The following is a 17,070-nucleotide window of genomic DNA, read 5'->3' as shown; positions in this document are numbered from 1 at the left end:
TGGTTTGGGCCAGGTAGAACCAAACTTTCAGGCCCAAACCAACCACATGGATCCAGTCCAAACACAGGCTGCCCAGGCACGGCCCCAAACGACGCCGTATCAGCGTCCCCGTCTTGAGCCGTTAATTTGATTGAAATGAACGGTCCCGATCAGTCCACTCATTTAACCTCAACGACGTCGTTTCAGGCAAGTTGATCTGAGCCGTCCAACCCCATTGATCCAACGGATCCAGGCCCTCCCCTAGACCCGTTAACCTGACCCAATCCATTCCCACACCCGGTCTCACCCACCACTACGCCCAAACAACATCGTCCCCCTCCTGCGAATAGATCCTGGCCATCGATCTCACCCGATCCAACGGCCAGGATCTAAACCCCAATTCGTATATAAGCCTAACCCTTTTACCCCGCCCCCTATCCAAGCACCCCACCCTGCTCCTTCGTCTCTCTCAGAAAAATCCCAAACACCCCCGAAACCCTAGCAGCTGCCCGGGTTTCCCTTTCAACGTAAACCCGGCGGCAAGGACGCCGGTGACTACCATAGCTACACCACTGGACCTACAAGCCACCCTGAACACAAATCCCTGGTCACTTCTCGAATCACCTCTAGGGTGCTCGAATCTTCGATCAAAGATTCGAGCCAAAACCCTAAGTCACCTGATGAGTCCCAAATTCACCCCAATCACTCCCTTGACATCCCTCATACCCTAATCAACTTTGGTTTCATTCGAATCTAGGTAGAACTCTTCGAACCACAAATCTAAGCTCAAGAACCCTAAAAATCGAATCCATGGGGGTCCGTCCAAATCAATAGCAGGTTAGGGTCTAATAGACCTTAATCGAGGTGTTCTCAGTCGAGAACACTTCGATTAAAGTCTGTTCGACCTCAAAAAGGGTCGAGTCCAGTTAGAGCATGGGTCATTTTGTTTTTAAGTTTCAAGAGGTAAATTTCCCTTTCTTTCCTTCTGTTTGTGTGCTATTTATGTTTTGTTTACATGCCAGTTTAATTTGTTTGATTTTTCTGTCATTTTTTCTTTAATTCTGTTCCGTCCTCATAAGACACTTTATGTGGTCGATTGTTATTTTATTTATGTTTGAATGCGTTTTTGTGTTATATATGCTCGAGTTAATTAATGTCGTCAGTCATATAGATTCCTTATGTCGTGCAAAATGGTTAAAGGCAGTTAATGCCCCGTTCATGTCATTTGTTTGATTGACTGATTATTATACGTCGTGATTAGTATAGCCGATTAGATAAACGTCGTCGATTAGCTTTATTGGATTGAATGTTCAAATATTCTTAGTCGTATAGCTTCATAGGATGGATCGAATCATTGTCGTGCGTTGGATGTTTGACATTGTTTGAAAATGGTTTATGACCACATTGCAAATAATTAGAACTCAGTCTAGGGCAGCTTTGAATTTGAACTTTCAGAAGTTCAAAATGTCCTACTGTGCAGTAGGATAATACAGTAATAATCAGGGTTTAACAAGGGTAATTTGGGGGTTTGAAAAGAGCAGAAATGACTAGTTTAAGTGAGCTGACGATAGGGTACTGAAAGGGGATTTAAACTAATGTAATAGTGGGGAATCAAACTTGGTAGCATGGGGGTTTGATTAAATATTAAAGGTTGTCCATACCTTTGGGCAGAAAACACATGCTAGGGGGGCTATCAAGAGGATGGGTATTGGGGAGTTTTGATTAGTTTAAAGGAGTCATGGGCAGAGTGGAAGGCAAAAAGGGATCAAGGCAGCCTAGGGGCCTGCCATTTTCTGCCTATAAATAGGTTTATTTAGAACAAAAAGCAGGTCCGACTTTGAAAGGGGAGTTTAGTATTGAGAGCATAGGTTGGAAGATTATTAAGTGTTCAGAGAGAAATAAAGCTGTTAGTTTTAAAAGGCAAAAGGGTGGGGCTGGTCAGGTTTTGGTTTGGATATGGTTGGTTTGTTCAAGCTGTTTTGCTAAGTCCGATTGTTTGATTGTCAAGTTGTTTCCTGTCAAGTCTTTTATCTAGTTGGGTTGTTACTACTTCATTGGGGTATTCTGATTTCTCTGCGGGATTACTACTGTATTCTGGGCTTCTGTATGTTGTTGGACTGCTTCTGGTCTTATTGCTATTGAAGCTGTTGTTGGTTATTCGTCGAGTTGTTGTGATTATTGAGCTGCTGTTACTATTGTATTGAATATTCTGGGTTTTTCTGCTAGTTTACTACTCTGTTCTGGGATTGTTGGTTGGTGCTCGACCACCTGTTGGGTTTATCGTTGTTGAAACTGTTGTTGGTTGTTCGTGAACTAGTGGTTATACTGTTGTTGTTTGTTACTGCTGTATTACTGCTGCCTGGCTGCTTGCTGCTGATATTCTTCTTCTTCTTGTTCTCGTTGTCTAAATCCAGGTACACATACTAAGCTGATGTAATTCCATGTTAAAGTTGACATTTGAAGCATGAATATACACATGAAGAAGTTGAAGTTATAAACTGAATTTAGTTTTCTTTACTGATTGTACTTAAGCCATTTTATGTATCACTGATATGTAGACTCCTGCCAAGGAGCTGTATAACTGGACCGTTTTCATATATGCTGTCATTTAGTTTATGAACTCCCTATGTAGGCCCTTAGTTAAAAGAAGGATATGATGCTAAAAAGCACCCTGTTTATTTCAGTTTGTTTGTAAAGATGCATGTCAAACTAGAATTAGGCCAAAAGACTTCTAATTGTCATGACAGTCTAATTTCAGTACGCAAATAGTTTGAATTAGGATTAAAACTAGATCTTTAAGTTCTTTCATGACAACAGATTGCTTACTTTAAACCTTACAACAAACTGTTAAATGAAATAGTATCAGTTTATCTTTCAGCTTTGCAAACTCACGAATAGGTGTAGAAACAATTAATTAGGCCCATATCGGAATGAAGATGGCCCAGGTCCAGTGTAATACCATATGCATTAGACCCAGGCCCATGATTTGGCAAACAGATGACCCATACGCGTCCTCGCATTCGGAGTTTATAAATTTTGTTCGGAGATCAACTATAACAATTTCAAGTATGTAATGGGATTAGGATCTCTTTTCCTCTTTCATTTTAGAGACGGACAAAAAAGTAGAAGAATGTAGTCGCTTTAGGATATCCTTTTTTAAAAAATAAAAATGAGACGAGCCTCGCCAAATAAAATGCACAAGCTGCGGGGCCCTCATTAAGTTTATATATTAAAATACTTAGTTTTCGGGACGGGCCGCTTAGCAAATTTCACGGCCTTCCCAATAACGTGATAGTCTCTTTAAGCGCGTGTTTAATAATTTACTTTCTTAAACTGGGGTGTGCATTTCATGCGACCCAAATCCAAATCCCAAAACATTGAATAAAGTATGTTCCGGATTGCGGGTGCATTTCATGTGACGTCATCCAAAAACATGTTTTAAACGACGTTCAATTTTCTTTAATAATTTGAATAAAAGTGGTAAAAAGCTAAAATTGGCACATAGGTTCATAATTGTATAAAAATCAGATAATTAAGCCGAATATAACAGTTGAGCGACCGTGCTAGAACCACGGAACTCGGGAATGCCTAACACCTTCTCCCGGGTTAACAGAATTCCTTATCCGGATTTCTGGTTTGCGGACTGTAATATGGAGTCATTCTTTTCCTCGATTCAGGATTAAATTGGTGACTTGGGACACCCTAAATCTCCCAACTGGCGACTCTGAAATAAATAAAGAAATCCCGTTTCGATTGTCCTTTAATTGGAAAAAACTCCTTCACCCTTCGCGGGGGCGGAAAAAGGAGGTGTGACAGCTCTGGAGACTCTACTGGGGAGAATAACCCAGAACCATTGGTTCAGGGTTAGAAATCGAGCTTAGAATAAATTGTTATATTTCGCTTTATCTGATTTTGTTACATGATCTGTGCTTAATGTGCTAACTAACTGCTTTTGTCGCTTTGATAGTTTGTGAACTGTATATAAACTGTGCCGAAACCCATATCCTCTCTAAGTCTTCTGAATCATGAAGAATGGTGTACTTCGTACGACTTCTTTTCTGTATAGTGTCAAAACCCAATTTAGAACGAGGTTCGAACAAGTTGCTAAGCCGGTGAAGCTTCTGTATTCCCGGTACGCTGCCCCCCCTCGGCTCGAGCTGTCCGCTCGGGTAAGTCAGGTCTAGAACAAACACCCAGGTTCTGAACCTAGAATAACTCAACTTCATGCCGGATCCCTAGTAGGAACGCTTATCTGCATCATGTGCATTTTTTACTTAGGGGACTCAACGCAGAGGTTGGGTCCGTCTAGGAATAGCAACCTGAAACAGAAAAGACCATCCTGATGCATCCTACTCACTACTTGTGCATTTATTTGCTTTGGACTTGCATGATGACTGATTTTGAATATAGGGAAAAAATTAAAAAAAAAATAAAAAAAAAAAGAAATTTTTTTTAGCAGTGTATAGGGTTAATTTTCTGTTTAAAAAGAAAATAACAATGTTCCAATAGCGTCGAAACTCTGACAAAATTTTGAAAAAATATTTTACTTTTAATATAGTTTGTTTTATTCAAAAAAAAAGGAAAAAAAAGAAGAGAGTCTATCCCTTTTCTGGTATGCAGAAATGGAAAAGTTAAAGATAATTTGTGCTGTTATGAGGAAAGTGTCTTGATTTTTGTTTTAGCTTATTTGCCAACAAAAGCAAAAAATAGTTTTTTTTATATATAGTTGTTTAAGTTGGGCGAACTACGCTGGTTTGATTCTCACCGGGTGTGAGATACGTAGGCAATCCTCATCGGGTCCAATCCCCCTTTTTTTACGAAAGAAAAAAAAAACAAAACATGTTAAATGTTATTTTCATCAGATCAAGTCAGGCTGTTTTGCCATGTATAGCCGAGTATTCCCGAAAGGGACGCCAGAAGGTTGAATTTGCACAAACGGCCATTGTTTTGTTTTTTGACCCGTATACTCACGCAGCCTTAAAATCTTCGCCCCTGAAGTGCTGAAAGGCCGTATTTGAAAAACCGAGTCCTTCATCTTCAAAATCCAGAAAAAATCAAATATAGATAGTTCTGTTTTGAGTCTAATAAGAGTTTTTCTTTAATTACCCTAATAAATGTGCAGGATGAGCACGAAGCAAAATGAATCGTTCTCGGCCTTTAGCGAGGTCCCTCTACAACTCCACATGTGGTGGAATGATCTGGAAGCCGATAGTAAAGAGATACTGGGAAAAGTATTGGGAGGTTTTGTCAATTTGCTGAGTATTAAGCCAAGGACAGATATTCTTGAAGCTCTAATACCGTTTTGGGACCCAACCCGCAATGTATTCCGTTTTGTTGACTTTGAACTTTCACCTACACTAGAGGAAGTCGCCGGATATGCGGGATTGAATGGGAGGCTAACAGGGCAGTATTTACTTTCACCAAGGCCAGTATCTACGCACGCATTTTTGGATTTGCTAAGCATTAGTCGGAAGGTACAAAATGATGATTTGTTAGGATGTTGTGCTCTCCAATTCTTGTATCAACGGTACGGAACTCCTCATGTTTTAAAGAACCAAACCTCGGATTAACTCATGGCGGGAACATAAACAAATGGGAAGCAAGACGTACTTTGGCTTTTATCACAGCATTCCTGGGAATCGTGGTCTGTCCCCGCAAGGATAAGAAAGTAGAGATAGGCCTTGTAGGGATGACCGATGTTGCAATCAAAAGAACCGACAATACTGTGGTTCCTTTGATTTTGTCCGAAATCTACCGAGCTTTAACTATATGCCGAGAAGGAGGCAAGTTCTTCCACGGGTGCAACCTGTTACTTCAGCTATGGATGCAAGAACACCTCCATCACCGAGAAGGATACATGAACCACGGGTTGACTGAGAGAAATTGCATCAGTGGCTTTGAGAAACGCATGATAGGCGTCAGATTTCCTGAAGGTGTCGAAGCATGGTTTACACGATTAAGGTCAACGACAGCCGACCAAATTGAATGGGCATTCAGTTGGCTAACTGATACTGAGGTGATATACATGGCAGCTGAAGAATGCCATGTTCTTTTAATGGGACTTCGCAGCATCCAACCATATGCTCCTCATCGGGTATTTCGCCAGCTAGGCAGGTTTCAAGTAATTCCTACTGATGAAGATCTAAGCAAGCACGCCATTGATCTGAGCCCGGGAGTCGTATTTCCCGAAGGAAAGATTAGAAAGTTGTGGCACGAATGTAGATTCTTGGAACCCAAGACCATGGTTCGAGAACTGGCTAAAGGTGAGGTAGACCCAAAGTACGATGCTTGGTTCGAAAGAAGGTTCCAGGTTTGTCAGAGACCTGCTAAAAGAGCCCACGTCCAACAATTCACGGATGATTCGCAGGAGCAGTGGGGCTGGTTAAGGAGGGAGGAAGGCTACCGAGCTGAAATTGGGACGCTAAAGCGACAAATTGAAAGGCTTACATTTGAGAACAATGTGCAAATCGCCTCTGAGCAGGCTGAAAAGAACAAATTAGCCAAAGAGAACCAGACATTGAAAGTCCGCATTCGCCAAGTCAGTAAGAGTAACAGCGACCGACAGAAACGTCGCTCCGACGAAAGATTGATAGCAGATTTGAGAAATTAGGTCAACAAAAGCCGGAAAGAATTAGAGAGATCGGAAGCTTGCATAGCAAGAATGAGGGTCAGATGGGAAAAAGGTACAATGGCTCGGAGGAAGCGTCTGCAACAAGTCATAAGGGATTATGAAATGAGCATCGGGATATTAAGGAAAACGAACCACTCTTCAGGAGCGGATCTTCAAACAAGCACTAGATGCCCAAGCCGACAGAAGACGCTGTTACGATGCAATGACCAGAATGGAAAGACAAATGGAGATGTTCCAGGATCGACTTGCCGACAATGCTCAAGCACTGGGATTAAAAAACCGGCGAATAGAGCAATTGTTCGTTGAAAGGGACAACATTCGAGGAAGGATTGATGAGATTGGGCACTACATCTACATGAGATGCCTAGCATGTGAGCAAATACCTCGGAAAACCCTCCTTGTTTCCATCATGGGCTGCATCCACCGGATCATGAATGAGTTGAAGAGATTGCAGAGAGACCTTACACCGAGGGCCGCGGAAAGGCCGAATGATGCCTCGCGGGCCCCTAAGTTGGAATTTTTATCTTTTGGTCGAGTCTTGTTTAATTGGCTTTGTTGTCTTCCCATATGTTGTTTTCTTTTCTTTTAATCAAGTCGGGTTAAGAACTTTGGAATTTGTACTATTGTTGTTCCTTGTTTGAAGTAATTTGTAATAGCAAATTTTGGTGATGAATTAATTGATTCCGAAAGAATTTTTGTGTGTCTTTACTTTGGGGGCAGAACTACGCCCGGTCTGATTTGCGCGGGGACGTGATACGTAGGCAATCCACATAAGATTCGACCGCCATTAAAAAATAAAAAAGGTAGAGAAAAGAAAGAAGAAGAAAATATAAAAATAGAATAAAATACAGGGGTTCCCAAAGTACTTTAAAGGGACAAATAAGCAAGTCGGGATGACGCATGTTGTTTGAAGCAAAGCATGTTAGAAACGGTTAACTGCCTAGGAGCATTGCATCCCCAATGTGCTATTATCAAATCTGTTAAACTCTAACGCTAACAAGTTTGTTGTTTTCCACAAATATCCAGAGAGTTAGTTGTTAAAGCATTCTGGCAACACACCCTTACCAAACTAGATCCAAGGGACCGGTAACAACGAGTATGACTACTTCAGAAAATAGTACCGAGGAAGAAAGGCCGTTGAGCCAGTTGTTAAAAGAAGCGATGGAGAAGATAGAAAGGATGGGACTAGAGATGAATGCAATGCAGTTAGCCCTAGCCAAAGCACAAAAGAGCCCTGAGCCACTGGGGCACATGCCGGAATACCCGCACTCCGGCCCTTCAACAAGCCTCCCAAATCACCGTTATCATCAGGAGAGAAGCCCCCATGATTCCCAAGCTCCACCACCCTATCAACCTCTCCCAACACCGAATGTTCCCACTTTTATGGGACCCACATCAGCCACCCTGCAAAGATCAACCAGCGAGCCGTTGTTTCAGGCTCACGATACGCAATACTATCCCCCTGAACCCACATTCAATGCACCAGAACCCCATACCTACAATCCACACTTGGAGGTACCGGCGGAGATTGAGAAGCCGGTTAAGGTCCCAGAAGAAGATGAGGTAATGAGGAAGTTCAAAAGCCTAGAGCAATCCTTCAGGAACATACACGGATTGGGCAACCAGGTCAGTGTGGCCTACAAGGATCTATGCCCTTTCCCGGACGTCCAACTCTCGGCTGGGTTCAAGATGCCTAAGTTTGATTTGTATGAAGGCACGGTGATCCCATGGCCCATTTGCGGGGCTTTTGTAGCAAAATGAGAGGGGAAGGCGGCAAAGACGAGCTACTGATAGCTTATTTCGGCCAAAGCTTGAGTGGATCGACACTGAAATGGTATACCAGGCAGGATTCCAGCAGATGGTACACTTGGGATGATCTGGCGCAGGCTTTCGCGGGTCACTTTCAATACAATCTCGAGATAGTCCCTGACCGTCTCACATTGCTGAGGACCGAAAAGAAGCTTGGGGAAAGTTTTCGTGAATTTGGTTTCCGCTGAAGAGAACAAGCGGCCAGAGTTGATCCTCCCATGAGAGAGGGAGAAATGGTGGACTACTTCTTGCAAACACTGGATCCAACTTACTTTGGTCACTTGGTGACGACGGTTGGAAAATCCTTCAATGAAGTAGTGAATCTAGGGGTCATGATAGAAGAGGGTCTGAGGTCTGACAAAATCCTGAATTACTCGGCGCTCAAGGCAACGACCCAGGCTATTCAGAGCGGCACGGGAGGTATGTTGGGAAGGAGGAAAAAAGAAGAAATTGCCACGATTGAGGCAAGCAGTTGGTCCAGGTCCAGCAAACCATACTACAACCAACCCAGACCCCACAGGCCAAACTACCATACAGCCCACCATAGCACTACTATCCACCTCAAGAACCATACTTCTCCGCACACCAAGCCCAAACATACACTCAGCCTCCGGTTCGCCCGCAATGGCGCGCGCCGGCTCCCCAGAACACATATGCACCACCACAAAACACCTATCTTCCACTAAGAACGTACAGGAATCCTCTGGGGGCAGGCTTTCGAGGGAGTCAAGCTGCTAGAAATGATAGGCTGCAGAGACATAGAGCCTTTACTGAGTTGGGAGAGACATATACCGTCGTATTCCACAAATTGAGACGGTTGGGTTTGGTGAGTCCTGTCGAACCTAGAGAGAAAAACCCTCCACCCCAAAATTTGGACAGATCGATAAGCTGCGAGTACTGCTCAGGAATGCTGGGGCATGATACTGAAAAATGTTGGAGGCTGAGGCAGGCAATACAAGATCTTATTGATGCCAACAAAATCGAGGTCCAGGCACCGGAGGCGCCCAACATCAACCAAAACCCATTGCCAGTACACCGCGAAGCTCACATGGTCGAGTTGGTATACGAGGGAGGAGAGCCAATGAGACCATCACAGATAGTGATGACAATCCAAGCCGCTCCGAAATAGGAATCAACCGGTGGAAGACCAGGGGTACAGTCACAGGGGGAAGGCGTCAAGCCTGTAGTGATATTGGGAAAGAGTCTGTCCATCGTAACAAAGAAACCAGAGCCCGCCAAATTAGTAATATCGGGGACTCCACCCACACCCGCAGTTGTGTTGAAAGAGGTATACAGGGAACTGGTCACCATAAATCCGGTAGTACAACTACTAATGATTGATAGCAAGGCCGTGCCTTGGAAGTATGAGAAGGCAGTGGTGATATACAAGGAAAAACAAGTGGAGGAGGATAGTTGTGAAGCGCAAGGGCTGACTCGATCAGGACGGTGTTTTGCTCCGGTGGAGTTGAGAAGACCCAACCCAGCTGCAACAAAGAAACCTGTGTCCGAAGAAGAAGCTGGGGAATTCTTGAGGAAGATGAAAGTGCAGGATTATTCCGTGGCCGAACAGTTGAAGAAAACACCGGCCCAGATCTCGCTGCTATCATTACTAATCCATTCTGATGAACATCGTCGGGCCCTGATGAAGATACTGAATGAAGCTCATGTGCCCAACGAGATTTCTATAAATCACCTGGAAACGATTGCCAACAGAATTTTCGAGGTGAACAGGGTAACATTCTCAGATGATGATCTTCCAGTGGAAGGCACGGAGCATAATAAAGCTCTCTACCTAACTGTCAAATGTGAAGATTCGGGAGTTGTTCGGGCATTGGTGGATAACGGCTCAAGTTCCAATATTTGTCCATTATCCACCCTGAACCAGTTAAAGATCGACTATAGAAGAATCCACAAGAATAGCATTTGCGTCCGAGGATTTGACGGAAATGGAACAGCCACCGTGGGGGATATTGTACTCGAATTGACCATCGGTCCAGTCCAGTTCACCATGGAGTTCCAGGTATTAGATGCCGCGGTATCTTATAACCTTCTGTTGGGACGACCGTGGATCCACGCAGCTAAAGCAGTGCCTTCCACCTTGCATCAAATGGTCAAGTTCGAGTGGGATAGACAGGAGGTCGTACTGCATGGCGAGGACACTGCGTGCACCATGGGTGGCGCCATTGTGCCCTTCATAGAGACCAATGATGACAATGGTCCTTGGGTTTACCAGATTTTCGATGCAATGTCGGCAAATAAGATTTCTGAGGGTGAGATCATTCAGCACCCTAGGGTAGCTTCCACAACGATCATGATGGTCTCAGAAATGCTGGGTAATGGGTTTGTGCCGGGAAAAGGCCTGGGGGTTGAGCTTCAGGGGATTATCCAACCTATCTCCCTGCCCAAGAATTTGGAAACCTTTGGGTTGGGGTTCAAACCAACTGCGGCAGATGTAAAGCGAGCACGGAAAATGAAGAAGAAAGTCTGGTTTCTTCCCAAACCTGTGCCACGTCTCTCAAGATCTTTTGTTAGAGCAAGTGCCAAGGGGTCACCGGTCCCAAAAATTCTCGGACCATTGATTGGGATGGACAGGGACCTGAATCAGAGTTTCGAGAGGCTATTCGCTGATGTCAATATGGTAGAAGTTGGAGAAAGTTCCAGCAGAGCGGACATACACTTTGTGGGGCCTGAGGCCAAAACCAACAATTGGACGGTTACTCCTCTTCCTATCCGGGGGGAGTCCTGGTAGTAGGCTTTGATTTTTCTTTTCTTGTTTCGGTTATTCTAGGGTGTAATCCAATTTTTATTTTTTGTAAAAGTGTGAACCCTGTTTTCCCGCAAGTTTTAATAAAATTCTTTTCTTTTGTCTCGTTTTAATTTTGTTTTGTTCTTTTTCTTTCTGAACAGTTCTCTTTTTACTGGTTCTAATGACATGGCATGCACAGCAGATCTTCGACCTAGTATAATAAATCAATCCGACTCTGACTCAATGATACAAGAGGACAATCGCGACAATGAGTCTGAATATGACGAGGATGAAGCTTTCGAAGAAATAAACCGAGAACTGTGCCAATTTGAAGAGAAACCCAAGCCTAATCTAAATGACACGGAGGCTGTGTATCTGGGGGATGCGAATAATGTCAGAGAAACCAAAATCAGCATCCACATTGAGCCAAACGTCAGGGAGGAATTGATCAAAACCCTCGTGGAATTCAAAGACGTTTTTGCATGGTCATATAATGATATGCCGGGATTAAGCACCAATCTAGTGGTTCACAAATTGCCCACTGACCCGGCATACCCTCCGGTCAAGCAAAATCTAAGGAAATTTAAAACAGAGATGAGTGTAAAGATCAAAGAAGAGGTGATTAAGCAGCTGCAGGCGAAGGTCATTCGGGTCACTCGATATCCCGAGTGGTTGGCCAATGTGCTATCAGTGCCGAAGAAGGACGGGAAAATCAAGGTGTGCGTCGACTACCGCAATCTCCACAAAGCAAGTCCTAAGGATAACTTTCTGTTGCCCAACATCTATATCCTGATCGATAATTGTGCTGGGCGCGAGATCAGATCCTTTGTGGACTGCTATGCAGGATATCATCAGATCTTAATGGACGAAGAAGATGCGGAAAAGACAGCTTTCATTACACCATGGGGAACTTACTGCTACCGGGTCATGCCATTCGGACTGAAGAATGCTGAGGTAACGTACATGCGAGCAATGACTACTGTGTTTCACGACATGATACACAAAGAAATTGAGGTGTAAGTAGATGATGTGATCATAAAGTCTCGGTGACAGGGAGACCATGTAGCAGACCTAAGGAGATTTTTTCAAAGACTCCGAAGGTATGATATCAAGCTCAACCCGGCCAAATGCGCATTCGGGGTTCCATCAGGAAAGCTGTTAGGATTCATCGTCAGTCGACGGGGTATTGAGTTAGACCCATCCAAGATCAAATCCATCCGATATTTGCCACCGCCAAAGAACAAAACAGAGGTAATGAGTCTACTGGGAAGGCTAAATTATATCAGCAGGTTCATCGCTCAACTCACGGTGACTTGTGAACCCATATTTCGGCTGCTGAAAAAAGATGTTGTGGTAGACTGGACGGCGGAGTGTCAAGAGGCGTTCGACCAGATCAAAAAGTATCTGTCCAATCCACCTGTGTTGGTTCCACCTGAGCTAGGGAGGCCATTAATTCTTTATCTGACGGTCCTGGAGAATTCGTTTGGTTGCGTACTGGGGCAACACGATGTCACAGGAAGGAAGGAGCAGGTTATTTATTATCTTAGCAAGAAGTTCACAATGTACGAGGTCAAGTACACTCAACTCGAGAGGACATGTTGCGCCCTAACTTGGGTGGCTCAGAAGTTGAAACACTACTTGTCCTCGTATACTACTTATCTCATCTCTCGTTTGGACCCATTAAAGTACATTTTCCAAAAACCCATGCCTACAGGGAGGTTAGCAAAATGGCAAATCTTGCTCACAGAGTTTGATATCGTCTACGTAACAAGGACGGCCATGAAAGCCCAAGCGTTGGCCGATCACTTGGCTGAGAATCCCGTTGATGAAGAGTACGAGCCGTTGAGGACATATTTCCCAGACGAGGAAGTAATGTACACAAGTGAGTTGGAATTACCCGAGGAACCAAGCTGGAAGCTTTTCTTTGATGGAGCCGCAAACGCGAAAGGGGTTGGAATAGGAGCGGTACTCATTTCGGAAACAGGACGTCACTACCCTGTTACAGCTCAGCTACACTTCTATTGTACCAACAACATGGCAGAGTATGAAGCATGCATTTTGGGTCTGCGACTAGCTACAGACATGGATGTCCAGGACGTTTTGGTCTTGGGAGACTCGGACCTCCTGGTGCATCAGATTCAGGGTGAATGGGAAACACGGGATTTGAAACTCATACCATATCGACAGTGTTTGCAAGATCTGAGCAAGCGATTTCGATCAATGAAATTCAAACATATCCCGAGAGTTCATAACGAGGTTGCCGATGCCTTGGCTACCTTGGCATCCATGTTACACCACCCTGACAAAATGTATGTTGACCCTTTGCACATCCAGGTTCGTGATCAGCATGCTTATTGCAGCATGGTGGAAGAGGAAGTGGATGGCGAGCCATGGTTTTATGACATAAAGGAGTACCTCAAGATGGGGACATATCCAGAGCAGGCCACTAGGGGACCAAAAAAGAGCCCTTCGGCGGTTGTCAAAAGGTTTCTTTCTTAGTGTAGGAATGTTGTACACAAGAACCCCAGATTTGGGACTGCTAAGATGTATAGACGCCGGTCAAGCCACGATAGTTATGGAAGAAGTGCATGCTGGAGTCTGTGGGCCACATATGAGCGGATATGTATTGGCAAAGAAGATCCTTCGAGCAGGATACTATTGGCTCACTATGGAGCATGACTGTATCACGTTCGTGAGGAAATGCCATCAGTGTCAGATATATGGAGATCTGATTCATTCTCCACCGACAGAGTTGCATACGATGTCAGCGCCCTGGCCATTTGTCGCATGGGGCATGGATGTCATCGGGCCTATCGAGCCGGCAGCGGCCAACGGCCATAGGTTCATTCTGGTGACCATCGACTACTTCACCAAATGGGTTGAGGCTAAAACCTTCAAGTCAGTAACTAAAAAGGCAGTGGTGGATTTTGTTCAGTCCCATATCATCTGCAGATTTGGGATCCCAAAAGTGATCATCACGGATAATGGTGCAAATCTTAACAACAACCTGATGAGAGAGGTATGCCAACAATTCAAGATTACACACCGCAATTCCACCCCATATCGTCCCAAGGCGAATGGAGCAGTCGAAGCAGCCAATAAGAACATTAAGAAGATACTGCGGAAGATGGTGGAAGGATCTAGACAATGGCACGAGAAATTACCCTTTGCCTTGTTGGGTTATCGCACTACAGTTTGGACTTCTATAGGTGCAACTCCTTATTTGTTGGTATATGGAACTGAGACAATAATACCAGCGGAGGTCGAAATTCCGTCCCTCCGGATTGTCGCTGAAGCCGAGATTGATGATGATGAATAGGTCAAAGCTCGACTGGAACAGTTGAGCTTGATAGGCGAAAAAAGATTAGCAGCAGTGTGCCATGGTCAGTTGTATCAAAAGAGAATGGCAAGGGCATACAATAAGAAGGTACGCCCCAGAAAATTTGAAGTAGGGCAACAGGTATTGAAACGGATCCTCCCGCATCAGGTCGAAGCAAAAGGCAAGTTCGCCCCAAATTGGCAAGGGCCTTATATCGTGACCAGAGTGTTGTCCAACGGTGCTTTGTGCCTAACAGATGTCGAGGGAAGATGTGTCGACATGGCTATCAATTCTGATGCAGTCAAAAGATATTACGCGTAATTTCTTCGATTATGATAGTTATTGGTTCATTTGTTTGTATTTGGTACTTATTGGATAATGAAATGACGGAGGCAATTCTTTCTTCTATCCAAACACTTTTAACCTTTGCTTCCCCCTTTTGAGCCTTAAGTTATTATTTCATACCCCTCTTTTGGAATCACTAAATGGGAAAAGATATGAAAAAGAAGAAGAAATTAAAAAAAAAGAAGAAGAAGAAGAGAAAGATAAAGATCACAATGAAAAACAAGAGAAGCGGGAACTACGTTTGACCTGATTCCTCAAAGAGGATACGTAGGCGCCTCATGGCTCGGTCATAGTATGCATAATATGCGTAGCTCATTAGTGTAAATATAAAATCCCCCAAGCAAGAAAACTGGGGCAGGAATTATGTTTTTGAATATCCAGAAAGGGTTTGATTCCAAGAGTTGTAACACTTCACCCATCAAAGTGAAGTTAAATATTTGACACACAAAACCAACATCGATACCCAAAAAGACCTCCTGATCGATATCCGAGAAGCGCCGAGCCAGGCCAATGGAAGCCGAGAATAAGCCGCTGAACTCTAGCAAAGAAGAGGGTCATAAACTGGAAATGAATTGATGGCCAAAAAGAATCTCCGAAAGAGAGAGTCATGTCAGCAACATTCCAATCACCCGTTGAAAGATAAATGAGAGAGTCTTAATCGGTGAAAATCTTTGCGGGCACCATAAGGCGATGAAAGATCAGAGAGATAAAACGAGAGAGTCTTATCGGTGAAAACCTTCATAGGCACCGTAAGACGATGGGAGTTGAGAGAAAAGAGAGAGTCTTATCAATGAAAACCCTCGAAGGGCACTATAAGGCGACAAGACAGATTGACAACAGGATCCGCATCTGCGAAGAGGTGGGCACCTATCTATCCCCAGCAAGTAAGGCCATCAGGCAGATTGATGAATACAAATAGACTGGGTCGGGAATATGTAGTGCACGACATGATCATAGGGACCAGTTATATCATCTAGATAGGTTCTTCCTTTTCTTCTTTTCCCCTAGTATTTGTTCAGAAAGATTTTTCTCCTTTTTCTATCTTTTCCATTTCTTTCTAGAAATTCATTTTGAAAAGGATTTTTCAGAGTTTACTACCAGAGGCCAAAGTGGTACAAAAGCAAAATATGAATGGGACAGGCCCAAGATGAGGCAATAAGACAAAAGGCGTTTAGTGCTAAACCAAAGGACAAATTGGCTTAGAAAGTTAAGGGGGACGTGAAGAAAAGCGGAAAACGACGGTTGAGGGACTTATGGACCAAGTTCCAAGAAGATCCCCCAGCATAACATCGATAGATCACGAACCGAGGTCCAAAGTGGTCAGACACCACATAAAAGGGGAAGGAGGCAGGGAGAATTGGCCCGCCGCAAGACAACCCTAACAATCCTGTCCCCAATAAGGATATCCCCAAGTGATAACGTCCTATGCCCTGCAGTTCAGGGAGGGAATAAAACTTCCAAGAAAATAGTGTTGGAATTAAAGAGGACTCCCACAGCTTGTTTTGAAATAAGAAGGCAGGGAAGAGATAAATGGAAAGCCATCCTCAGCAGACATTCCATCCCCAGCAAGCGGCTTTATCCCCAACCAGTTTTGAGAACACAGAAGGGGAAAAGGAAAAATCATCCCCCAGCAGGAAGGACACGGTTGCTCACCATGATTAAAACTAACAAAATCCTCTTTGTCTGCTGCAGGAAAATAAAGGATGATGATGGCAGAGGGACGCGACGCAAGAAAGGCCACCAAAATCGGGGCAGAAAAATTTCTGCCGTTTTCAACATTTTTCTCGGAGGAACGAGGAAACAGACTCAAATATTTTCATGTCTTAGTTTAAATAGGCACCCACCTGTATAATGAGAGGAATATTTCTATGTCTTAGTTAAATAGGCGCCCACCTGCATAACGAGAGGAATATTTTCATGTCTTAGTAGGCGCCCACCTGTATAATGAGAGGAATATTTTTATGTCTTAGTTTAAATAGGCGCCCACCTGCATAACGAGAGGAATATTTTCATGTCTTAGTTTAAATAGGCGCCCACCTACATAATGAGAGGAACATTTTCATGTCTTAGTTTAAATAGGCGCCCACCTGTATAATGAGAGGAATATTTTCATGTCTTAGTTTAAACAGGCGCTCACTTGCATAACAAGAGGAATATTTTCATGTCTTAGTTTAAATAGGCGCCCACCTGTATAATGAGAGGAATATTTTTATGTCTTAGTTTAAATAGGCGCCCACCTGC

This window comes from Nicotiana tabacum, chromosome 5, assembly GCF_000715075.1.
Source record: "Nicotiana tabacum cultivar K326 chromosome 5, ASM71507v2, whole genome shotgun sequence".
Lineage (NCBI taxonomy): Eukaryota > Viridiplantae > Streptophyta > Magnoliopsida > Solanales > Solanaceae > Nicotiana > Nicotiana tabacum.
The sequence above is the reverse complement of the archived record's forward strand: the minus strand, read 5'-3'. Positions refer to the sequence as shown.